The sequence below is a fragment of the Zalophus californianus genome, chromosome 13, assembly GCF_009762305.2.
Source record: "Zalophus californianus isolate mZalCal1 chromosome 13, mZalCal1.pri.v2, whole genome shotgun sequence".
NCBI lineage: Eukaryota > Metazoa > Chordata > Mammalia > Carnivora > Otariidae > Zalophus > Zalophus californianus.
Genome location: NC_045607.1, coordinates 84,962,463 through 84,989,052, shown reverse-complemented (window position 1 = coordinate 84,989,052; position 26,590 = coordinate 84,962,463). Strand labels below are relative to the sequence as shown.

General features: G+C 43.7%; 1 protein-coding gene across 7 annotated transcripts in view; it reads right to left on the bottom strand.

The window, feature by feature from the left end:
- Positions 1-26,590, bottom strand: part of KANK1 (KN motif and ankyrin repeat domains 1) — a 209,761-nt gene that overhangs the window by 124,074 nt on the left and 59,097 nt on the right. For 6 of the 7 annotated variants that reach the window (XM_027615019.2, XM_027615024.2, XM_027615018.1 and 3 more), the window contains exon 2: positions 20,095-20,222. The gene's annotated coding sequence lies outside the window, so the exon portion shown is untranslated. Of the gene's footprint in view, positions 1-20,094; positions 20,223-23,049; positions 23,083-26,590 lie in introns of those variants that run through there. The other variant, XM_027615021.1, reaches the window with a different exon arrangement.

The window sequence follows — 26,590 nt, the reverse complement described above, 5'->3', positions numbered from 1 at the left end:
TTTAGTTTCCCGCATATGACTGGTCTGTAGAATCACCATTAGGGAAGACCCAAAAGTGACTGGCAAATAGGAGTTAAGCCTCCAGTAACATACTTTCCTACAAAGCATCTCTTTGGCAACATTTTAATCATACACTTCTAGGATATACTCTTTCCAAAATATATTACGACACGTACTTGTAGTGGGATATTTTCTAATAAAATGTATTTTTGGCTCTTTAGCAGATGGATCCAACACACTCCAGCCACAATACTCTGAAACTGCTCACTCCACTCCTTGGGGGTTCAATTTCCCCGTATTTATTCTTACTACTCTTAAGACCCAGAATCAAATGCCTCTCTTCCATGCCACCTTCCTTAATCTCACTAGACAGAAAGCCTCCCTCATGGCTCTCATCTCCTACAGCACTCTGAGTCTCAATTGTCTTCATTCATGTGCCACAGCATCTGAGCTCATGCCTGGCACAAATTCAACAGATGAGCAACCATCATAGCAAGAATGGCCCTTTCTATATGTCCCTTAATATCGGTCATAAAGAAAACTAGAAATAGACTAAATCTCCAACATCAGGGGCCAGCTTAGCAAGAACCATGGTACATCAGCACAATGGGATATTATGTTCCTACTAAAAATGATCACTATATATGAAGGACTTCTGCCCATTTGTGGAAATGTTATATATATATAAATATAATACTTTACAGAAAAAAAAAATACACAAGCAGAAGATGAACCATGGCTCCAATTTTAAAAATTTCTGGATGCACATTCACAAGGTAATTTGGAGTTAAATAAGTAAACTTGACATTAATTAGCATTTTTAGCTTACATTCATAGGATCACGTGACATCCATCTTTACATTCTCCAGCATGGGGGCACCTGGGTGGCTCAGTCGTCAAGCGTCTGCCTTTGGCTCAGGTCATGATCCCAGGGTCCTGGGATGGAGCCCCACATCGGGCTCCCTGCTCAGTAGGAAGCCTGCTTTTCTCTCTCCCACTCCCCCTGCTTGTGTTCCCTCTCTCGCTGTCTCTGTCAAATAAATAAATAAAATCTTTAAAAAAAAAGGAAAGAAAATTCTCCAGCATGAAATATGTAACCAGAAAGCCTTACGACCTCAGAAATCATCAAATGGCATTTCCAATGACCAATGGCTGGGAATCCTCTTAATCACTTTAATGTAACAGTGTTGTTTTAGTCCAAATTCTTGAAAAGAGACTTAGAGAAGCTTTATTAGCTATTCCATACCTGCCTGAAACACACCCTCTCTGAAACCAATAGGCCAAATCATCCAGAAAGCCTTCCCCTCAAAGCTGACCTCTGTAACCCTCGGTTTGTTAAGAGGAATGGATTCAGTAAAGAGGAATGTTAGGTCAAGTCAAGGAGTGCAAACAAATCACAGAAGAGAGGACAAGAACCAAAACAGGAGCAGAGGGAAAGTAATCTCTGTCATTCCACAGTTGCCCATTATCTGGGGCCTAATCTCACGGTCCCTGTGAGAGGGAAGCAGAGCAGAATGCAGTCTCCCTCCATGAACGCGTGAATGTCTCACAGCACCGGGGCCAGTGCATCCAAATGTTCTAGAACAAGGCAATTCCAGGGGCGCTTGGGTGGCTCAGTTAGTTAAGCATCTGACTCTTGATCTCAGCTCAGGTCTTAATCTCAGGGTCATGTGTTCAAGCCCCGTCACAGGCTCCACACTTTAAAAGAAAAAAAAAATTAAACCAACAAAATTCCAATGACAAGAGGTCTTCCGTGTCAGAATGCATCCGACTTCAGGGAAGCCGATTCCAGTGTGTTCTACTTATGCCAATGCCTCCCAAATTTTTAAGAGTCTGCAAATGACACATATTCAATTATAACAATCTTTCTCCTGCAATTTCATTTTCTAGACACTTGCTGAGGTGTGATTTAAGAGACAAGGCAGTAACAGAATATTTCCCATCACCAACAAAAAATGGACCAGGACCTACTGTTTCTTACCAATATGGCCCTTTCTTCTGTAGTTATAGCACAATGACAAGGGCATTCTCTCAAAGATCAGCTGTAAGTAAGTGGTCCTGTTACCCACCTTGGAGGCATGCACAGTAAATTTAGAACACTCTGACAATTCATTTTCTGTCTCACTGCCTAAGTGTTCCTCACATGAAAGTCCCATGGTTACTTTACACTCACATCCATAGCCAAATAGTGTTTTTTAGTGTTCAAGTTATATGTGATTGCTATGTTTACAGTGTCCTCCATGTGTCTTCTTTGCCTAAGAAGGGAACTTTCAGACTATGGAAGCTGGATAGCTCCTTGAAGTCCCAAATCATCCATCATCCAGCGAAACCCTTGTACATCCTAAGCCCAACACATCTGGCCCCACTTTTCCAAAACTTGTAAAGCAGGTTTTTAATTACCTGCTGGAGGCAAATCTACCCTCCCACTTTCTCAAGACTTCCTTCTTCCATGGATGACCTCATCATGAGCCCAGTATAATCAGAAGTTCACATCTTAGAGATTTAGGAAGGATAAATGCAAGGGAGGTTGAAGTTAGGGCTTTTTACTTATTCCAGATAAGTTCCCAATTGCATCATTGGCCGGGCTTCCCGAAACCAAACTCCATACACTGTTGCCGGGTGGAGGGTGGGGACCCTGGGGCATTCAGATTAAAGGTCAAGGGAGTTACAACAGACTCATCTTCACAGTCTACATAATGTCATGTTCAGTGCTTTATCTTTTCTGTCATTAAATATAATACTCCACCAGCCCAAAGCCTGAAGTTTCTACTCAAGGAAAGCAAGAAAGTCTTAAGAGAGAAGTCGTCTTCAGCTTCAAGAAAAGGCATGACTGCACCATCTGGGAGAAATTACCTTTCCTCATATCTAGAATTTTTTGTCTCGAAACCAAAGGTGTGACAATAGCTGAACCCCAAAACACCTAACATTAAAAATCATTTAAAAAAAATGGGGCACCTGGGTGGCTCAGTCGGTTGAGCATCTGACTCTTGATCTCAGTCAGGGTTATTGAGTTTAAGCCCTGTGTTGGGCTCTACGCCAGGCACGGAGCCTCCTTATAAAACAAAAAAAAAAAAATTTTTTAAATACTTTAAAATATCCTAAAAATTTAAAAAATACTTTGAGGGAAAGGCAATCCCTAAAGACATACTCCTCTTTAGTGACATGAGGACAACCACAGTATGCTCTGTGGGATGAGCAGTGACCTTAGACAAAACCCAAGCAGTTCTCTGGCCTACTCACTGTGTGATCTTGGACAAGTCGTTTAACATTTTTTATTCTTTTCTTTTTTTTTTTTTAAGTAGACTCCATGCCCAGTGTGGAGCCCAATGAGGGGCTTGAACCCACAACCCAAGATCAAGACCTGAGCTGAGATCAAGAGTTGGACCTAATGCTTCATACCAATACGGCCCGTAACCGACTGAGCCAACCAGGCACCATAAGTCATTTAACATTTTAAGCACTGGGTTCCTTTTCTGAAATATTAGGAGGTTTCTATTAAGATGGAATGAGATGCTAGTTGCAAACTGTCCCACATACTATCTGGCACATAATGCTGATTCAATAAATGGTTATGATTAGCATCACTGTTAATATTTCCCATGTTTCCAGAAAAGGGATGGAATAAATAACCAGAGTAATTAGAACAATACTTGTTTGGTGCTTTGAATATTAGCTCTGTTACCTTAGACACTAATGCATCCATGAATTAGTATCCCAAAGTCAAGATTCTATAGGATGAAGAAAGCTTTTTGCTAAACTCAAGGGCCACTGATATGCCACCCACCTCCTCAACAATGACTTAATGGAAAAAAAGAAAAACCAGGCATGGTAAGCGGGAATTTTTTTTTTAAAGATTCATTTTATTTATTTGAGAGAGAGAGAGTACAAGCGTGCAGGTGCAGGTGCATGAGCGGAGGGATGGGCAGAGAAAAGGGGAGAGAAGCAGACTCCCAGCTGAGCACAGAGCCGAACATGGGGCTTGATGCCAGGACCCTGAGATCATGATAAGGTGGAATTTTTAAGTAAGAAAAAGTTAAGCCAATTTATTCTTTTAATTAATAATGGACACACAATAATCATTAATATAGTAAATAAAATATTCCTCTGTTCTAGAACGAGGGAAAGGTAAAGACGATGATTAATGCAGGAACTATTAACAGCAGAGAAATACCAAATATTATGTGGTGTCTTTCTATACAACTATAGTTACAATCTTATACTCCTAACCTTTAAATTGGATTCAAGGCACACGAGCTGTTCTTAGCAAATTCTTCTGGCTGAATGATCATAAAATGCTTAGTTAATCAAAACAACTTCAAGCTCTTCAAGGCCTCTTATTGCTGCAAAGATAATTTACACATTTAGAGGTCAGAGTCAGCCAGGCATATTTTCAAAACATTACAACACGAGGCTTTAGCTGACCGGCTGGGCTTTGTACCATATTACACCTAACCCCGCTTCCAAACAGCAGTAGAGCAAGGGTGGGAAGAATACTCCTACAAAGTGCCCAAGTCAAAGGGAAAATGTCCTTGAAAAAGACGCGCCTTCTTAAATCCTGCTATAAACCCACTCTTCCATCTGTATTTTGAAAGAAGAAAAAGAAAAACTTCTCCATACACAAGAAACAGGTGATAAGACCCAAGAATGAGCTCTGAAATACAGCAAAATGCGCAGTTAGAGCCGTATCACTGTAGACGAATACGCTTTGTAACTATTAGAATCCCACCAATCACATGTGGAATGTGCCTTGACGTCACGCTGTTTTCACAGAAACTGCGGGCCAAAAGGGCGGGTATGTAAAAGAAATCGGAAAAGTTACAGAGGAAAAAATGAGTCCCACTGGAATCTCATCTAGGCAAGTTCTGTTCTGCAAGGATTAAAAGTAGCAAAGAAATTACACTGGCTCTCCAAGGAAAAGAAGCCCTCAACACTCGTAAGCAATAAAAATATTTTATCAGGGGCGCCTGGGGGGCTCAGTCGGTTAAGCGGCTGCCTTCGGCTCAGGTCATGATCCCAGGGTCCTGGGATCGAGCCCCACTTCTGGCTCCCTGCTCAGAGGAGAGCCTGCTTTCTTCGTCTCCCTCTGCCTGCCACTCCGCCTACCTCTGCTCGCTATCTCTCTGTCAAATAAATAAATAAAAATCTTTTAAAAAAATATTTTATCAATGACTGTAAGACTTCATAAATAAAGTCAGAAGGACATGCCTAATTTATGAAAAGTTTTGTGCCACATAATATCTATGCAAAAATAAAGTAATTATAGGATGACCAATCTGTACTTAGACATTGAATAAAACACTCTAATAGGAATACATCAGGTAGTATTTCCCTCTATAACTAACGGAAAGACCAAAAGTTACTCTTATTACCTTAAAATAGGACATGGGCTAAAAGTGAGAGTGAAAAACCCGTGCAAGATGGTAAAAGGAATGTCAGGAATGCCTGAACGCTAACAGCAGCCTTTGAAGGTAAGAACATTTTTCCACAAAAAAGTTAACCCATTCCATTCATAGTCCAAACACCTATTTGTCTGTCTCCTGGTCTCTATGAGCAGCAACCGATTTTCACAACCCACCATTAAATGGTCTGATCAAAAGGATTTTACACCGAAATGACTAACTGTCCAGGAGAGTCAAGAGCAAGTTTCAGGCTTGTGCTCACTGGGAGGACCTCACTTGACAACTGATGGAAGACAGGTGCAATGACAGGCCAGGCGCTATGTACACCCACCACAGACACTGGTCTCTCAATGCCACTCTCCACCAGACGGGTCTAGGCGACTCTGGAAAACAGTGTGGAGGTTCCTCAAAAAGTTGAAAATAGAGCTACCATACAATCCAGCAACTGCACTACTGGGTATTTACCACAAACATACAAATGTAGGGATCCGAAGGGGTACGTGCACCCCGATGTTTATAGCAGCAATGTCCACAATAGCCAAACTGTGGAAAGAGCCAAGACGTTCATCGACAGATGAATGGATAAAGAAGACGTGGTATATATACACAATGGGATATTATGCAGCCATCAAAAGGAATGAGATCTTGCCATTTGCAACGATGTGGATGGAGCTGGAGGGTGTTATGCTGAGCGAAATAAGTCAGTCAGAGAAAGACATGTATCATATGACCTCACTGATATGAGGAATTCTTAATCTCAGGAAACTGAGGGTTGCTGGAGCGGTGGGGGGTGGGAGGGATGGGGTGGCTGGGTGATAGACATTGGGGAGGGTATGTGCTACGGTGAGCGCTGTGAATTGTGCAAGACTGTTGAATCACAGACCTGTACCTCTGAAACAAATAATGCAATATATATTAAGAGAAAAAAGAAGAAGGAGAAGATAGCAGGAGGGGAAGAATGAAGGGGGGGAAATCGGAGGCGGAGACGAACCATGAGAGACGATGGACTCTGAGAAACAACCTGAGGGTTCTAGAGGGGAGGGGGGCGGGGGGATGGGTTAGCCTGGTGATGGGTATTAAGGAGGGCACGTTCTGCGTGGAGCACTGGGTGTTATGCACAAACAATGAATCATGGAACACTACATCAAAAACTAATGATGTAATGTATGGTGATTAACATAACAATAAAAAATTTAAAGAGAAAAAAAAGTGATTGATTCCAGGGGTAGAGCAAGAAAAATGCAAGATGAGCCTGGAACATCTAGAGGTACCACAAAGGAAGAAGTGCTTGAAAAAGGACAGGAACTTGTCAAAGGACATTGGGGCCAATCTGAAGGAACACCCGATGGCCAAAGCTAGAGCAATTTGAGCAAAAAAATCCATAATGATAGCACTGGATTAGAACCATTAGAATAAAATAACTATCCATGAGTCCACACTGATGCATATATAAGAGAACAGCTCTTCCTTATGGAAGAATGAATAAATAAATGTATAAGAAATGAAGGCAATACCAAATGACTGTTAGGCCAACAGTACAGTAATAATCATTGCAGGGAAGACCTACAAGGGAATGCTAAAATCAGTGTGCGAAAGCTTGAGGAGAAACAGGATCTTTGCATGGACTCAAAGGTTCTGCCCCCAAGATATTTATTAATTACAAAGTGACTAATTTGTTAATTACAACAGCACTTTTATAGTGGAGAAACCCAGGAGATACTACTTGAGTCAAGTGATCAAGATTAGCATCACCACCAATGAGAAAAACATCAAGTAACCACTCATAGCCTCACAAGTAAATGTGAGAAAATGCCAGAAAACCCCCAATTCAGGAAATTTCATTCAACAAAAGAACTGACTGGTACTGTTCAAAAGTATCAAGATTATGAAAAACAAGGGAAGAACTGTGAGAGTCTAAGGCGGCAGAACAACTCAATCCAATGTGGATCCTTCACTGGATCCTAGAACAGAAAAAGGACCTTCATGGAAAATTGGACGGGACGCTAATAAGGCCTAGAGTGTAGCTAAAAGTGCTCTAGCAATTTAAATCTCCTGGTTCTGATCATTATACTCGGGTTAGGTAAGGTATTCACCCTGAAGGAAGCTGGCTGAAGGGGGCATGTGAACTCTGTATTATCTTTGCAAATTTTCTCCAAGTCTAAAATTATTTCAAAATAAAAAGTTAAAAAAAATGGATGGAAATGGAAAGCAACAAGGTTGACTCTTATTCCTCACTTCCATCTGACTTTCTTTTCTTTGGAGGTGTTTGCAAAAGCACCTTCCTCTGCTCTACTTAGTGAACCACGGAAAAGCATAGGAAGGTGTGGGATGTGAGACTCAGCCACGCAGACCATGAGGGTGACCCTCCCCCAGAACGGATATGGTCTGCCTTCTGGGGTTAAGCTAAGCTTTTCACAGTTAGACTTGAACAAAACAAAGTCTTTGCCTTCAGAACATGTTAGCAAATTCCCAAACTGGTCTTTCTTGGACTGTGCCAAAGAAGAGAACACTGGGTGTTCACAGAATCTGTCAGCAAGCGAAAGATCTTTTGGAAAGACTGCCAGCAATGGCGGCTGGCAAGGGGGGATCACAAGAGATACGTTCGGAGCGGGGCAGGGTGTACAGCAGGCAAGAGAGAGAACAGCCCAAGAGGCACGTATGTACTCCTAGGTGCTTCCTCACCTAACAACAGTAAGTTGGGCTAACAACATCTTTAAGAACACTTTTGCTTACAAAGTTCACACACATACCCAAAAGGACTTTATTATTTACATTTTATTGAGATTATATGTTACCACATTGCACAAAGAATCAGAAGGGTGAGACATACTCCCCTTTTCACATTTCTTTCAAAGCATTTAACTACTCACTGTGAGTTCTTAGGTAAGAGTAGGTAGCATCTATGCCCGTAATAAACACACTTAAAACAAAAACAAAAACGAAAACACTGTCTACCAAAAGACATTACGTGCCTATTTTTTGCCTCAGCAATTCTACTTATGGGACATTACCTTCAAGACATACACAAGTATGGATCAATACTCACACAAGACTGTTAATTGTTGCATTGTTTATTAAAAAAAAAAAACCTAAAAACATGCCAAATGCTCATTAAAAGAATACTCTTATAGTACCTTGTACAACAGGATACTCCGTAGCATTTCAAAGGAATAATGAAAATCTAAATGTACTGACCTAGAAAGATACTCATAATCTATACTTAAGTTAAAACGCAGACAAAGTAAGAGTCTACCCAAAGGAAGAAGGTTTTTTTGCATGTATATGTATAGAAAATACATAAAAGGATGTATATCAAACTTAACAGGAATATATGGAGGGAGGGAAGGCTGGGTGACTCAGTCGGTTAAGTGTCTGCCTTCGGCTCAGGCCTTGATCCCAGGGTCCTGGGATCGAGCCCCACATCGGGCTCCCCGCTCAGCGGGAAGCCTGCTTCTCCCTCTCCCACTCCCCCTGCTTGTGTTCCCTCTCTCGCTGTGTCTCTCTGTCAAATAAATAAATAAAATCTTTTAAAAAAATTAAACAACCAGTAGAGATTCTTTTAACTCTAATTTTTTTGAATTGAAAATAACATACGGGCAGTTGTGTTTCTCTACACCAGGAAGGAACAATCAGAAAAGGAAATCAAGGTGATGGATTTACAATTGCCTCCAAAGGACAAAATGTCTAAGAATAAATTTAATGGAGGTAAAATACTTGTACACTGCAACTATAAAACAATGCTGAAATAAGTTAAGACAAATGTAAATACATGGCAAGACATCACGCGTCCAGGAACTGGAAGACTGAATACCGTCAAGATAGCAACACCGCCATCTATGGATCAGTGCAGTCCCTATCAATAGCCTTTTATTTTTCTCTTTCCAGAAATAGAAAAGCTGATCCTTTAAATTCATATGGAACTGCAAGGGGTTCCGAATATCCAAAGCATATTGAAAAAGAAGAACAAAGCTGGAAAATTCACATTTCCCAATTTCAAAACCTACTACAAAGCTATAGTTATCAAAACAGAGTAAACCGGCAGAAGGACAGACAAACAGACTAATAAGGGTCTAAACCTAAATCCTCACATATATGACCAGTTGATTATTTTAAAGGGTGCAAAGACCATTCAATGGGGGAAGAGAGTCCCTTCAACAAATGGGACAACTAGATACACACATACAAAAGAATTAAGTTGAACCCTGACCTCATACCTCATAAAAAATTAAATCAAAATGGATTAAGACACTAAACGTAAGAGAGAAAAACACAAAATTCTTGGAAGAAGACATAGGGATAAATCTTCCTGACTTTGGATTAGGCAGCAATTTTTAGACATCAAAAGCAAGAGCAACAAAAGAGAAAAAAAAATCACTTGGACTTCATCAAAATAAAAAACTTTTGTGTGTCAAAGCACATTACCAAGATAGAGGAAAGACAGAAAAAGAGAAAATATTTGCAAATCTTGTACCTGATAAGGGTCTAGTATCCAAAATATATAAAGAACTCTTACAACTCAGCAACAAAAAGACAACACAATTTATTTTTTGTAAGATGACCCAATTTAAAAATGGGCAAACGATTTGAACTGACATTTCTCCAGAGAAGATACACAAATGGTCAACAAGCACATGAAAAGATGATCAATATCATTTGTCATTAGGGACATGTAAATCAAAACCACAATCAAGTACTATTTCATAGTCACAAGGGAGGCTACAATAAAGAAAAAAAAAGGAAAACACGTGTTGGCAAGGATGTGGAGAAATTGGAACTCTTTATGGGAATATAAATGGAAATGGTTCAATTTCTGTGGAAAACAGTTTGACAGTGTCTCAAAAATTTAAATAGAATTAGCATATGACCCAGCAATTGCACTTCTAGATGTATACTTAAAAGAACTGAAAACAGGGACCCAAATACTTATACAACCATGTTCAGAGCAGCGTTATTCACAATAATCAAAATGTGGGAAAAGGTGGAAAAACCCCAAATGTCCATCCACAGATAAATACATTAAAAAAACTATGCTAAGTAAAAGAAGCCAAACACAAAAGGTTGCATATTATACGACTGCATTTATAGGACATATCCAGAATCAGTAAATTCAGAGAGAGAGAAAGCAGAGGCTGAGGGAGGAGGGAATAAGGAATTACTGCTTAATGGGTGCAGGGTTTCCTTTTGGGGTAGGAACAATGTTTCGGAACTAGAAAGAGGGAGCAGCTATGCAACATTATGATGGGCTGAATGCCACTGAATTGTTCATTTTTAAATTATTCACTTTTATGCTATGTGCATTTCATGTCATTGAAGACAAATACAATTGAAAAATAATACACGGGTAAGAGCAAAACATTAATTCCCCACTGAGTTACCTTCTGCTAGAATAGTAAGATCATGGTACCAGTGCAGATGGGCGCCTTCCATATCCAGATACCTCCCTGGGCAGCAGTCTGGGTGGATAAAGGACTGTCACCCGGGAAAATGACACATAATCAAAATCAGCGACTGTTCATAAGCACTGGCCCCGGGGTAGCAAAATGATCCACTGCCTGAGAAACAGCCCAGAATAAGGGCTGAGAGGTCACACAGCCTTCTCTCTCCAAACTTCATCTACAGTGGTGGGCATCCAAAGGCGTCCCACACCCTTCTTTATAGGGGCAGAAACCGAACAACAGCCACTCCACGGCCCACGCACAGAACCCTGGCCAGGGACTTGGGAAAGATTTACTGATCTGGGATAAAAGCTGTTTGTTACCATTTTACCAAGCTCTAGAAGTGAATATCTCCCTATTCCTTCAGCACAGATCCTCTCGGGAGGTAATCTATCAGGATGCACACCCTCAACAGCAACAGGACAGCTGTGTACTTGACTCTCCGGTTTTTGTTCTGTTTTTTTTGTGGTGGTGAAGTTCCGGGGGTGGGGGGACAGGGGTGCTCCTGTGAAGGCATTGAAGTCTCCCCTGCAGGGAGCTTTCATGGCAAGAGAAATTCGCACCAGAACAAACAATGTCCGTCTAGCCACTCAATTTCTGGGTCATTTAAATTAACTCTTCGGTAAATTACTCCTTCTCTCGACAGGTACCAACAACTTCATTTTTAATTTAAGGTGTTTGCTTTGGCCATTTCCATGGGGTTACCAGGGAGAAAGAGCCTGGGTGGCTCAGTCGTTAAGGGTCTGCCTTCGGCTCAGCTCATGGTCCCGGGGTCCTGGGATCGAGCCCCGCATCGGGTTCCCTGCTCAGCGGGGAGCTTGCTGCTCTCCCTGCTTGTGCTCTCTCTTTCTCTCTCTGACAAATAAATAAATAAAACCTTTAAAACTAAAATAAAATTGGGGCGCCTGGGTGGCTCAGTCGTTAAGCGTCTGCCTTCGGCTCAGGTCATGATCCCAGGGTCCTGGGATTGAGCCCCGCGCATCGGGCTCCCTGCTCGGTGGGAAGCCCGCTTCTCCCTCTCCCACTCCCCCTGCTTGTGTTCCCTCTCTCGCTGTGTCTCTCTCTGTCAAATAAATAAATAAAATCTTTAAAAAAAAGAAAGAGAACTTCAAATCAAAAGGCCGCTTTTAAACACTCTTTAAAATCATAATGTTTCTCGGATAGGAAAGAATGACAACTTCAACTTCTGTATCTTCACTTGTTAATTCTCTTGATGAGAGTTAACAGGTCATCAATACAAAGTGGCGAAATGAAAAGTGTTTCTTTTATGCTCCAGAAAGCTGGGGTAAGAGGAACAGGGAACCTCAACTCTCTATATGTTTACGTTCAATTGTCTGCATTTTTCCTCATTTTAAGTGTCACTATTACATATTCCTAATGGTATTTAAAAAACTCCAGACACTAACAGTTGAAACCCCATTCGATATTTTTAAATATTCAAAAATATATACACTTGTGGATCTGAGTTTAAGGAATCAAAAAAAGGCTCATGAATTCTCTACTTCATTTCGCTGGGTCTCAGGACATTTTATAAAATATAAAGCAGCTCAAGCTTATTAGCAATTCAAGATTTTACAGTGTTTCTGCTTCCCTTCAATCCTTGCCAGGGCTGGTTTCCATCACTTCCTCAAGAGTTCCTAAAATGAGAACCCTCCGTTAAGGTTTAGATTTAGAGACTTACAAAGTCAAAAAGAAATCATAACTCCTACACTTTTAATCATCCATCCTCCTGGCCGATGATTTACCCCCTACTTCCCACCAGGAAATGAAGAAAGTTTTGAGGAACGAGTTATTCCCAATGTAAATCTCCAGTCAGCCTCTGTCAATCATGTTAGCCTTTCCCCCGGGGTAGCCTTTCTCCACCTCCTGCCTGAAAACCACACTACTATTTAATTGCTTTGTGACTTCACCTTTTATTAAGAGGCAGAAAAAACATAAAGAGCTAAAACAAGGAGATAAGCCCATGGCCGTAAATTGTTCCCTTAAGCAATGAAACTTGCCTCTCTGGCGCAATAAGGTGGGCACTGTGAAAACCCCCCGACAAGTGCCATTCTGCAGGAGTCCAGGGTCCCCACCACTTACAGAAACCCCTCCAGGTCTCTGGAGTGCGGTGCCATCGATCAGAACCCGGGGCAGTCAGCTGCCCGCTTCCCACTGCCAGTGTGAAGGGCACAGCCTGCGACTCGCGGCGCTCTCCGCCCCGGTCCACCCCCCAGTGTCTTCTATTCTCACGGACCGAAAGAAAAAAAAGGCGCAGAAGAGAATGAGTGGTGAAAAATTCTATCCCCCAACAGCACCCCAATCTGCGAGCCCCTCTCCCCAGAAATCAGCCTACGTGTTCTATAACCCAGGGAAAACACCTTTGCTGAATGCTTACCCTCACGGACAGAGAAGAATGTCCCCTCTCCCATCCTGATGGCTTCCCTTCTGAGTCCCCATTTCTTCCTTGGCAGTGAGACGGAAATCCTTATCAGATTCCACCACATTCCTGAGTGTGCCCGAGCCGCCCCTGCCCTCTGGAAGATTACACCCAGTGACTCACACAAGCCAAGCAGGACCTGGGGTTTAAAGCCCTGGGAAAAGAGCACTTAGTAACTTCTCTCGCATATTACCAGCTAGGGGAGAAAGGCTTCGAGTGTTTTGAAAGCCTACTGATGTGTCTAAAAAAGTGGGTTTAGGACATTGTTCAGGAAAAGCATGCAAGTATTTGCAGGGGGTGGGTGGAGAGGGAGAGAGTAAGTGAATGTGTGTGCGCACGCGCGTGCACATGTGTAAAGATCTAAGCATAAAAAAAAAAGCCTGGTAGGACATATAATAAACTTAGAGGGATTATATGAAGGGGTGATCCAGAAGGTAGAATCCAAGAGTCAGGTTTTTTTCTGTATACATGTTTTCTGACAATGGGTAGGTCTCGTTTTTTCATTAATTTTAACGACGAAAGGTAAAATGTGGAAAAGAATGGTCACCAGTCTTTCCAAACCAAAAATCAGAACACATGGTCTACCGAGGCATATTCATCTCTCATCTAAATGCAAGAGGCAGTTGAGGAAAAGTAATTTAGTCAGGAGAATGTGGAAGTAATTTTCAGTGATTTCAGTAATTTTTTAAAAATGGGAGACAATATCTAAAACAGGGTTGCCTGAAATATCCAGCCGGTTTAGTAGCATTAGATATTGAACAAATGCCACAAGTTCCTAAGTCAGTTAACATCATGTCTTACTTCGGGCCATGGGAAGTGACCCCAGGAGCATCTTTCTTGGTCCTGGGCCAGCATGCTCATGAGGAGTTTGGCTCAAGTCAATGAACAGTTTCTGCATTTACTTTTTGCAAAAGGACTACCCAAGGAGAGATGAACAAACAAACAAGAAACAACATCAGAGTCCCTAAGGAATCTGGGTTGGAGCTCTCTCAAAAAACAACAACAACAAAAAAGACAGAAATTGCAATTGCCTACTTCATGTGGGGAAAAATTAATTTGCATTTGTATTTCAAACCATACTTCAAATTAAGTTTCACACAGATCAACTATTTAAAAACGCGAAATAAAACCATAAAACAACAACACAACATAGGTGAATGTCTATGCAGTCTGTGGTTGGACATGTTGATATTCATTCATTCTCTCTACAAATGTTGCAAAGCACCAGAAACCTAGCTGTGGACAACAAAGACTCAGCCCCTGTCCCCGGGGAGCCACAGACTAGCCAAGAAAACAGGACAAAATAAATCAACGCAAAATAATTGCACACTGGTAAGTCTCAAAGCGATAAAAGGGGATTATGAGATGGAGAATGCCAGAGGGAATGACCAAGGCTGGACAGGACAGCACTCTCCGAGAACCAGAAAATAACAGGGACAGTGAACCACTGATGTGCACTTCTGGGCACGGGGTTGATTTCGAAGACCATTTACGCCTCCCAACAGCTCTACGTAAGGACTATTATGATGACGATTGTGATGTTCCAGGGGAGGAAGAGGTGAAGGGGTCCAAGGGCACGGAGCTGGGGAATGGGGAAGCCAGGAGGGCCCGAGCAGCCTGCTCTGGGGCTCTCTCTCGGGAACCGCCTCTCTGAATGAGACAGAGTCAGCCGCAAGTGATGTGTGTGAGCACAAGCGTGAGTGCGTGTGTCTGTGTACGTGCGCGTATGCTCACGAACAAAGGAACAGCACCTGCAGAGTTCTGGGGGCAGGAAAGAGGCTGGCACGTTCCATGGATGGAAAGGAGGCCAGGAGCGCTGGAACACCGTGATCCACAGAGAGTAACAGAGGTGAGGCTGGAGAGCAGGTAGAGCCTTGCAGGCCACAGTAAGGAGACTGCCTTGACAGCTCAGGCAGGGGTGTGCGGGGATGGCACAACACCCAAAAGAGGTCATTCTGCTATGCAAAGGGCCAACTGCAGGGGGAACACTTAAAGGCATTCCGGCTTCCTAGTCTATATGGGAACGACAGGCAAAAGAGTTCACTACCAAAAATTACATATTTACTTCCTTTTAAAAACACCATACAGAATTCAAAGGCAAAGGACATAAAAACTTGTAATATTTTTATAATAAGAGATATTTTACAATAAAAACTCTCTTGCAAGTTACTAACAAAAAAAGCAAATGTCCCTCTGGAGATACGTGCAAAGGAGAGGAACAGAGACTTCACAGGAGAAATAGTAATGGTTCATAAATATATGACAAAGGTTCACTTGTCCATAAAACTGGATTAAGGTTTTTTAATTCCACTTTAATATTAAGAAGAGTGTGGGAAAAATATCTCTTGCATACTGCCAGTGGAATTTGTAAACTGGCTCAGATTTTTCACGTAATACATGTTAAAAACCTCTTTCCTGAATTTATATTAAAGATCATTAAGAGCAGCCTCAAGAACAGGAGGATATGCATTGCCGTGTATGTTGTATGGTGACAGATGGTGATGAGCACTGAGTAATGTATAAACTTGTCAAATCACTGTCATATACCTGAGACAAACAACACTGTACGTTGATTATGCTTCAAAAATAAGAAAAATTATGCCGCCATGACCGTGACCACTGATACGGAGAGAAGTTTACAGTATATCAAGAAAAGCAAGTTGAAGGGCGCATGGGTGGTTCAGTCACTTGAGCGTCAGACTCTTGATTTTGGCTCAGGTCATGATCTCAGGGTCGTGGGATCGAGCCCCGCCTCAGGATCCGCACTCAGCGTGGAGTCTGCTTAGGATTCTCTCTCCTCCTCTGCCCCTCCCCCTGTTCTCTCTCTCTTTCTCTCTCAAATAATCTTCTTTTTTTTTGAAGGTTTTATTTGTTTATTTGACAGAGAGAGAGGCAGCGAGAGAGGGAACACTAGCAGGGGGAGTGGGAGAGGGAGAAGCAGGCTTCCTGCTGAGCAGGGAGCCCGGTGTGGGGCTCGATCCCAGGACCCTGGGATCATGACCCGAGCTGAAGGCAGATGCTTAACGACTGAGCCACCCAGGCGCCCCTCAAATAAATAAATCTTAAAAAAAAAAAAAAAAGAAAAGTTGAATTTTTTAATCTAAAAATCTTACTTAGGCATGTACATATAGTAAAGCCTCTGGAAGAACATTAACAGTGGGTATTTAATTGTGGTAGGATTATGTGTGTTAAATACATCTTTTTTGTCTACGTATCTTTAATTTTTCTACAGTCGATATACATTGCTTGTGACAGTAAGCAAAGTAATCAAAGAAAGTATCTAGATCGTAACATAAAAAGGGTAAACGGTCTAGTAGACGGGGTCACAGACAGGAGACTCAGTGTAGACTGAAGACGAATCAGGAAACTGTGTGGTAGAAAGGGACTTCTAGAAGCATCTATGGAATCTGAAACCTCATTTCACAGATTTCTTTAAGAAATCATCTACCCTCTCCCTACTTCATGTACCCATTGCCTGATGATAAGCACAGCCCCTGACACGGTTTCTAGAATCAAAAACTGAGAACCACTGCTTGCTTGTCCACTCATTAAAACACCCAGCACCCCGCGACAACAGTGCATAAATATGGTACTGCAGTACTCAACTTCTGAGCAACATTATCCGGGTCCTGCCTCTTGGGCCGCAAAGGTCTTTGGCAGCCCTTCGGATTCCCCGGTCTATTTCACACCCGGGCTATTCTGAATAGCTCCTCTTTCTCAAATCAAAAACTGCAAACCCACTGCTCTTAATCTCAACAAATACTTTCTTCTTTCTCCTTCAGGAGTTATAGTCAGGTCCTAAGTCTGGAGCCCCCTCAAATATTCCTTTCTAAGTCAAACATCTGAGTCTACATCCGCCATCCCTTCCCTCCCCCCTCCCCCCTCCTCCCCCCTCCTCCCTCCCCCTCCTCCCTCCCCCTCCAAGGAGAAAGCCCCCTCCTCCCTCCCCCCATCCCCTCCTCCCTCCCCCCTCCAAGGAGAAAGCCCCCTCTTCCCTCCCCCCTCCTCCCCTCCCCCCTCCAAGGAGAAAGCCCCCTCCCCCTCCTCCCTCCCCCTTCCCCCCTCCAAGGAGAAAGCCCCCTCCCTCCTCCTCTGCCTCCCACTGCCTCACTGGGTCCCTCCCTCCTCCCCCCAACCCCAGGGGGTATCCCACTTGGCTCCTTCCTTTCCTAGCACATTTTAGAGCTGGGTATCGACACCTGTCCCTCCCTCAGCTTTCCATTATGTCACGAAGCACCAAGAATGGGGGTTTATAGTCAGAAAGCCTGCGTACAAACCCGGCTCTACCACTGACCATTTCCATGAGCTTAAGTGAGCAAGTCCCTTAATTCCTCCTCTACAAAGCAAGGTTAACAGTAGCTGCTCCAGCTCCTCACAGCTCTGTCGTGAAGCTCCAGGGAAGTAATGCGTGGGAAAGTGCTCTGTGAGCTCATAAAGCACTCTCACATTCTCCTTATTTCACATGCCTGTTATTACTGTCTCCTCATTACCGTGACCTGTCAGTATCCACTGAGGCAAGGATGGCTATGCGCCACCTTTAGGTTGCTCACAGTGTCAACACAAACAATACAACAATGGGAGCACTTTAGATATTACTGTGAATTACAAATTTGGTAATAATCATATGTCACTGCAAACAAGTATAACCTTTTCTTTAATATTAAGAGTACGGACCATTTTTTTTAAGATTTTATTTGTCAGAGAGAGAGAGAGAGAAAGAGCACAAGCAGGGGGAATGGCAGGCAGAGGGAGAAGCAGACTCCCTGCTGAGCAAGGAGCCTGATGTGGGACTCGATCCCAGGACCCCGGGATCGTGACCTGAGCCGAAGGCAGATGCTTAACCAACTGAGCCACCCAGGCATCTGAATATGGACCTTTTTCTCTTGAAGATTATTTATTTTTAGAGAGAGAGAGCATGAGCAGGAGAGGCAGAGGGAGAGAGAATCTCAAACAGACCGCACGCTCATCACAGAGCCTGATGCGGACCTCGATCTCACAACCCTGAGATCTCAACCTGAGCTGAAGTCAAGATTTGGACGCTTAATCAACTGCGCCACCCAGGCGCCCCTGAGCATGTACTTCTGGAAGACAGTACTGTCCAACAATTAACTAACCAAGAGTCAGGCACTGTTCTCAAGTACTTTACATCAACTATCACCTAGCAGCATTGTAAGAGAGGTTTTAGTATTAATTCCATTTTATTGATGGGAAAACTGAGGCCGAGTAGTACAGCCGTGATTTGAACGCAGGCATCTAGCTCTAGAGCCCATGCTCTTCTTACCCACTGTCCTGCAACTCCTTTGTGACAAAGGACTGAAGTGAGAGAAAGAAACCAGGCAGGAGGCCACAGCTCTAGAGTATCAGAGGCAAGAATGTGGACCTGAACAAGGACACCTGGAATCTTTTAGCAAACAAACGTATTCAAATTGCTAACCGCCAGTGTTGCTGAGGGCTTAGGGTCACCAGGCCCTTCCATATACCACTAGTTAGAATATAAACTGGTACCTGTTGAGAAGACCATTAGCAGAGTGAATCAAAAACGGGAATGAAACATTCCCGCGTTCCCGCTGACTCAGCCAAGCCACTTAGAGCAGGATGTCCTGGGGAACTAATCATGGGTGTGCGCAAAAGGTGCGCAAAAGGTCCACAAATGTTGCCCAAAAGGAGACAGGGTAGGGAAGCCAGCACATCACCACGGAAGTGAACAGCACACACTTAAAACGATGCTACAGAAAAAGAGGAATAAGTATCTGTCTTTCTTTTCTCAGATTTTATTTATTTATTTGAGAGAAACAGAGATAATGAAAGAGATAGAAAGAGAGAGCAGGAGCGCGGAGGAGAGGGAGAAGCAGACTCCCCACTGAGCAGGGAGCCCAAAGTGGGACTCAATCCCAGGACTCCGGGATCATGACCTGAGCCGAGGGCAGATGCTTAACCGACTGAGCCACCCAGGCGACCTGAGGAATCAGCATCTTCTTAAGGAAAAGAGGTATGCAAAAAACAAAACAAAAAACAAAAACAAAAACAAACAAACCCATTCAAATGAGCTTTCTTATCTGACTGGTTCAAGTGCTGAGTGGGTTTACCAGCTGTGTGAGCACGGGCAAGTCATTTACTTTCTCTGCACCTCAGTTTTCTTATATTTAAATGGGGATAACAAAAACCCACTGTACCGCCTTGAGAGAATTTATAAATTAATATATGTCAAGTGCTTGGGATAGACCCTGGCATAAAGCAAGCCTGTGATAAATGTTACTCAGTTTGCAAATATCAGCCAAGTTAGCACACATAACACTCACAAACAACACACACAGACACACATCATTACCAATATTTGTAGTATAAATATTACAAGTAATGCATCAAAATTTTACCATGGATTATCTCTGGAAGTGGAAGGACTAGACTTCTTTTTTCTTTTAAATTCTCTGCATGTTCTAAATTCTCTTTACTTGAATAAAGCCAGCAATCTATTAATATTGAAGTTATCTCCATTTTTTTCAAGTGGCCTTAATAATACTCCTTTCAATCTATTCAGCTTCTCTAACATAATCCACTCTCTGCATATTGTGTTTATGGAAATAGGGTACTTTTACTGATTTAATCTGAGGAGTAATATATTTTCCGCTTTATTCTTCAGAGCCAAGCAGCTTGCTCATATTTTATCCTGTAAAAGTCTTTTCTGCCCTCTTACACATTTACAGAAGAAGAGCACTCCGAAAGGCTTGTGAGAGCACAAAAGCTGGGGGAAAAGAATGGATTAAGGTCTCCAAGGGGCAAAGGTAAAGGACACAAACATGACAACTTCAGGACAGCCATAAGGAAAAAAAGTACACCTTACCTCAATCAGGTCAGGCCAAAAGATGACTGTGATCAGTATTTTAGCTCCAGGGACAATCTCCCCTGTGTGGTCCGAAGATGGAGGCAATTCAACCGTTCAGCAGGCTGTCCAGCCATGAGACAATCATTCTGAAAGAAAAAGAATCTTGGTGAGGGAAATGTGGGGGAGCAATACCCCTGCCAGGCCCAGAACCTGCAGGAGAGGGGAATCGATGACTAGAGACAGCTATGGAGTAGAGTTAAGTCGTTTTCCGGGGGTGGAAGGGACGGCCCAGAGTGACAGATGAACTAGATGAGGCAAACGGGGGTGTCCTTCGCTCTCGGGACAAGCTGAGCTGCTGGCTCTTGGGGTATGTTCCAGTCCCTTCAAAGACAAGGGCTGGTCCCTCCCAGACTTTCACCTTTCACTTCCACGGCTGCTCACGTATTCGGTCAGTATGTACAGAAGGCAGCTCACGAGTGCCATCGATTTTTATATTTTGGTGTCCCCGTCATTTCAGAGTCAGACCGCTCCGTAAGAAGCACATGGCCTTTCTCGGAGAACTAGCTCCACTGAGGATTTTCTCTGTGCGTGGCAGTTCCCTGGGATTCAAACCTTGGGATGATTCTCTAGCCATCCCTCAGTGTGGGATCAGTCCAGCACCCCCTTCCCTTGGAACGCCCTACTGCTCCGTGTCTCCTTCTCGCTCTGGTCCACCACTACGCTGCCAGCTACCACGGCACCCCCAGCTGCCCCCCGCAGCTGCCTCGAGCCTGGCCTCTCTCCGCAGATCATCACCCACCCAGGCTCCTCCTGTTGTGTCACCCCCAACAGTCCCCTCTCTCTTGGGTCCCAGTTTTCTGGACTGCGAAATGAAGAACAGACTAAAATGGTCTCCATCCTCATTGTGCTTCGAAGTCAAGATGTCCCTGCCCTGCATTCCTGGCCCAGGTGCTCCTCCCCTTTCCGTGGAGCTCAGTGTGTCATGTGTAAAATGGGAACAAGGGTATCTACCGCTAAGGTTACTATAAAGGTAAGAACTACGACACCACGTGCCTGGCGTACAGCAGAGGCTCGAGAAATAGGAGTGCTTCCCATCCCACCTTAGAGGATGCCTCCAAATCTAAACTTTGCTGGTCTCTGAATTTCCAAATCTAGCATTCTCTTACCTCCGGGTCCATGGCGGTAATAATATTCTCTTCTGTCAAGTATTTACCCCTCCGCTCACTCTCAGCTGCTTCCATAACCTAGCTCTACTCTATCTTATCTTCCTCCAGCTTCCAACAAATACCGCCTGTCCTCGTCAGGCTAAGTCTTCCTATGTCCCAAAGAACATACACTTAGACCCTGCCTTTGTGGCCATCACTCCCCACGCAGGATATGGCTTTTCTTATCCCTTCTGTCAAGGCTCAGCTGAGCCCGTGGCCCCGCCAAGGCCCACGTTCTAGGCAATTTCACACCTCATATGGTGTCCTAACAGCACTGTCCATTGTTTTCTGTTTATTAAGCTCAGTGGTCCAGCTGGAACAGGACTATTCTGATTAAGTTTTCCACTTTAGCGTGGACCACGTTTCAGTGTTTACAAACCCAGTATTTTTTGGATCCGCTTTGCAAATGCTTTTTGAAATTTATATGCCTTTGTGCCTTGAGGTAGTAAGATTTTTTTTTTTTTTTTTTTTTTTTTTTAAATCAATGCCACCATTTTCACTTGCCCGGAGAGGCTCGTGCGGGAGCTTATTCCATCAGCAATGACTAAACCATACACAGACAATCCAGGGGCCTTCTCATGGAGCCAGAGGAGTGGATACAGGTGCAGAATAACCACGCGGGTGGAGAGGCACACTAGCCCAGACAAACATGAGTGACGTCGAAGGCTGTGGATGGGGGACTCCCAAGAGGTCACTGAACTTAGCAACAAGTAAGGTGGCCACTGGTGACCCCTGAGGACAATTTGCAATCACGCTGGTACAGGACCCAGACGGAAGGGGACCGAGGAGAAACCAGGGGGGCACGTGGAGACAAGCAGAGACAAGCCACAGAGTTCGTGCTGGTCATTTTGTACCCTGAAGCTTGCCTGACTGAGACCAATAAAAGTACCTCCCCTCGATTTTTCCCTCGCTCCTCACTTCGCCAAATGCACAGAGCTCGGTCACCAAAAATAACTGACTGCAGACCCTTCCAACCTCTCCGTCCACCACCACCTGTGCATGCCTGGTTTGGGTTCTCTAAGAAACCTTCCGGAACTATTCAACAGCCATATGCTATCCACTCTCAGCATCTACATTCTATTTCCCTGCTTCAGGAGAATGAAGGGGGGAAAAAAAAAAAGTCCAGATTCAGGTCAGATACCAGATGACTACCTCTGGGTGACCTGTATAATATAAGCTAAACTGTCAAAAAGATAACTTCAAACATCTTTTTCTTCCTTCAAAATAGTGCTTTCCTGTTAAGTTTAGAACAATCGGATGTTCATTAACTGAATTAATTATGAAGTGAACTGAGTTAATTGAATTTAAATTTTATTTTTTTAAAGATTTTATGTATTTATTTGACAGAGAGAGACACAGCGAGAGAGGGAACACAAGCAGGGGGAGTGGCAGAGGGAGAAGCAGGCTTCCCGCTTGCTCGGGAGCCCGATGACGGACTCGATCCCAGGACCCCAGGATCATGACCTGAGCCAAAGGCAGACGCTTAATGACCGAGCCACCCAGCGCCCCTGGATTTAAATTTAAAAAAATTAAAAAAAGAAAAGAGAAAAATCATATATGAATAGAGAAAAAATAATAAGCATTATTAGCATTTTTAATCTTCTACTTTGGTATGTGCGCATGATATATTTTACAAACATAATACACAAGTGTGTCTGTAGAGACCTAAAGAGAGGCTCGGTAACAGAATGATTGCGAGCTGTGTTTTTGGTAACATTTCTTTCTCAACACTAACTCCGGTCTCTCTGCCCACAGTACCCCAGCTTACCAGCTTCCGCGCCATGTCTTCTAGCGTTTGCCTTAGTAAACTCTCTTCTCCCTCCGTCATGTGTCTTGACCACTGAAGAGCCATTCTGGTCACAAGATAAATATTTCTGTTTCGGAACCAAGGCCACTCTCTCTCAGCCCCTACAAACTTAACCCCATGGCCGTTTACTTTCCAACATTCTAAATGCACTTCAAGGTTCTTCAGCTGGTTATATGTTGGTGACGTCTATAGTAACAGTATACACATGAGCCCACACTTTGGTCAGGGGTTAAGAAGCACTGCTGCATAAATATTTTATGTAGAGCCGGTGCTGAAATTCTAGACAAGGAAGCATTCACAGGTCCTCGGTCATCTGCTGGTTACCCAAGGTGGCAGATTTTTTATTAATGCTGCGAGCAAGCTCTGCCATCTGCTATAGGGTTCTCCTTGATTTAGTCCTAAATATATACCCCCCCCACACACACTCCCCAAATGTTTTTATTTTTGATGCCTGTGGCTAGAGGGTTCTGGCTTCCCAGCATCAGCGAGGCTGTGGCCAGCTTTCTTAAGAAGAACACAGCTTAAGAGGAGAGCAATCACCCTCAGACTAAGAGATTCTTGCACGAGAGCTGAGTGTGAAACTTGGAGCCGCAGAGGGTCACACCTGCTCGTTGGCTGCACCCCCAGACACGCAGGGGCCCCAAGAGAATGGCAGGATATGGAGCTTGGACTCCTCCTGTGACAAAGTGTCCCCCCAGCCCCCAGCTTCAATTCTGGCCCAACAGCAACAGGGATCAGTGTGAAGAGATGACCCAGGGGGCCTTCCGACTTCATGACAAATAGCAGAAGCCTGGAACTCTGGCACAATCTTGGGAGGGTGATACGGGAAAGAGCCGCAAGCTTAACCTTTCTGCTACCACCAGACACCTGATTCAGAGAAGTACAGTATTTTTTCACCCCTGAGTTTGTGTACCAAGATTCATTCCCAATTTGAATTAACAACTGAGTGAGCAAATGAACTCCTGAAGCCAAAAGGATTAGTATCTAGTAACCTATATATATTTTCCGAGAGTATTAGTTCAAATTCGTCGATTTCCATCAGGAGATCAGAATGTTATTCAGAGTAAAGGATGTCTCTAGAGCAGAGATTCAGGAGGCTTTTCCACCACGCAGGCATTCACCGTGAACTTCAGCCTTGCTCGTCACCAGGGCTGTTTAAAGGGTCCACACCAGAGACAGGTGTCACTGGAAGCATCACCTGCTCGCGGCCATGAGGCCTCGTGGGGTGGAGTCACTTTGGAAAATTCACTGTCATCCATGACCCTGATTCCCCAGTCTGGTCCAAGCTTTTTCAAGTCCAACATCCAGATTTTCTTGGAGCCAAAGATGATTCCTCCTGCAGAGTGCAAGGTTAATGAATAAACCCACAGCAACATGTTCATGCTATGCGTGGGGGGAATGCTTTTGTCCTCTCCACATCAACTACTCCCTTCTTTGGAATTTTCTGACCCAGCTAGATGGTCAGAGATGACTCTCCCATGCTGCCTCCCAGTACGCACACCTCTCACCCAGCCATGGCCTCACGGGGCCCATAAAGACATCAGACCCACGCGAAGAGAGATGCTTCTCTCATAGGGCTTCAAAGCAGCAGCTTTGGGTGCCAGAAGCAGGTGGCCCCGTGAAAGACAGAGCTGGTCTGCGGTAAGGCGGGGGGGGGGGTGAAGCTGAGAGCAGTCAGGACAACACACAGCATCCTCTAACTTCCTTGTGCTTTCTGGGTTTGATCCTAGGTTTTCGCTGAGGATCCTGGATTCTTTGGGGGTACTTCAGCATCCTGAGAAAGCCCTCCTGAAGTTGGTTTTGATCCTCACAGCCAAAGAGACCCAAGTGAATACCATCCTTTCCCCATTACCATGTTCTCAAGTTAGTAACTGGGTGTGCTGGGTGAGCACTGGACCAGACCCGAGAAAGTAGAGCCAGGCTGGGGGTAGGAGGTGGAGTGGGGCAGGGGGTGCCTGGTGTAGTCCACGCTCTGGAACTGGGAACACCTCCAAGTCTAGGTGTCTCGTTTCCCCATTTCATTGTGCCTGCCCTGCCAAATTGTGCCTCACCGAATCCTGTTTTTCTAGGCTTGCATGTGAATACCCTGCTTTAGCTGACATTATATATATATATATATCTCCCCGAATATAGTCCATTCCTCCTGTTTCCAGATGCAGACATTCTATTAAATCAAGAGATAAAGGTAAAACCCCGAGAGGGATGTTTGTGCTCTGTGCAGTGCCCACCCCTGGTATAGGCTTGTCATCTTAAAGATGGAATAGTTAGCAGAGCTTGAGCCTATATTACAAAGACAAGTTAAACATTATACAGAGGTGGAAGAAAACAGTTATCTAGAGTAACGTCAGTTTGGGGTTGTTTTTTTTTTTTTGTTTTCGGCAGAAAACTGGTAGGGTCTAGAATAATTTCTCCCATAAACATCCACGTACAATTTCTTAATATGGTAAAGAACAGTCCAACTTGGTCATGGGTATTTTCTCTTCAATTGTCATATTTGATTTTTTCTTAAAAACTTGCACTGATCTTGTAACAACGTAAAAGCTAGCTGTTTATCTATGTATTTTTTTTTAAATCAATGGTCAGATATATTCTTAAACTGTGATACTGCCCCAGAGGGAAAAAAAATTTTTATATAGAGGGCTCAATTAAAAAAAGCTTTTCTCTTTTAGGATTAATCAGAAGTGAAATAGTTAACTGACCATGTAAACTATGCTATTAATAAACACAACATTTTTACCCTGCATAGCTTAGCAAAGGCCAAAAAAAAAAGTTACACTTGAGAAACTGCGCAAGGAAAAGGGCATTCAGTCATCCAAAGTATACTTCCTTACTTAGTATCTAGAGTTTATATAAAGGAGGAAGAACATTTCCAACTTAAAGCAAAGAGAACAAAAGGTGAATGAATGCTCGTGTGTGTGTGTGTGTGTGTGTGTGTGTGTGTGAGAGAGAGAAAGAGAGAGAGAGAGAGAGAGAGAGAGAGAGAGAGAGCAGAAAGTACTTTCTCTCCAATGGGTGTACTGCTTGGCTGAACTGTGCCCTTTAAACCAAAAGCCCCAGGATGGAAAGTTCCGTACCCTCCAGTGTTTCTATGCTCTTTCAGCTCCCTGTGGAGCAAGAGACCACAGCTGGGGGCGAGCTGGGGGTGAGGTGGCAGGAGGCCACTTGCTGGACCCTGAGTCCTCGAGGAAGGGTGTGCAAACAGGTAACAATCAGCTAACAGCACCTTGTCAGGTGAGCCCCAGTACGCTCTTATCTCCAAAGTCTAAATGCCAAACATCTTTACTTTCCCAGAAAATTATAATAAAAGGTTATCATTAAAAACAACAACAACAACAACAACAACAACAAAACAAAACAGGAGTGCCTGGGGGCTCAGTCGGTTAGGTGGCCAACTCCCGATTTCGGCTCAGGTCCTGAACTCAGGGTCCTGGGATCGAGCCCCACGTCAGGCTCTGAGTTCAGTGGTGAGACAGCTTCAGGATTCTCCCTCTCCTTCTGCATC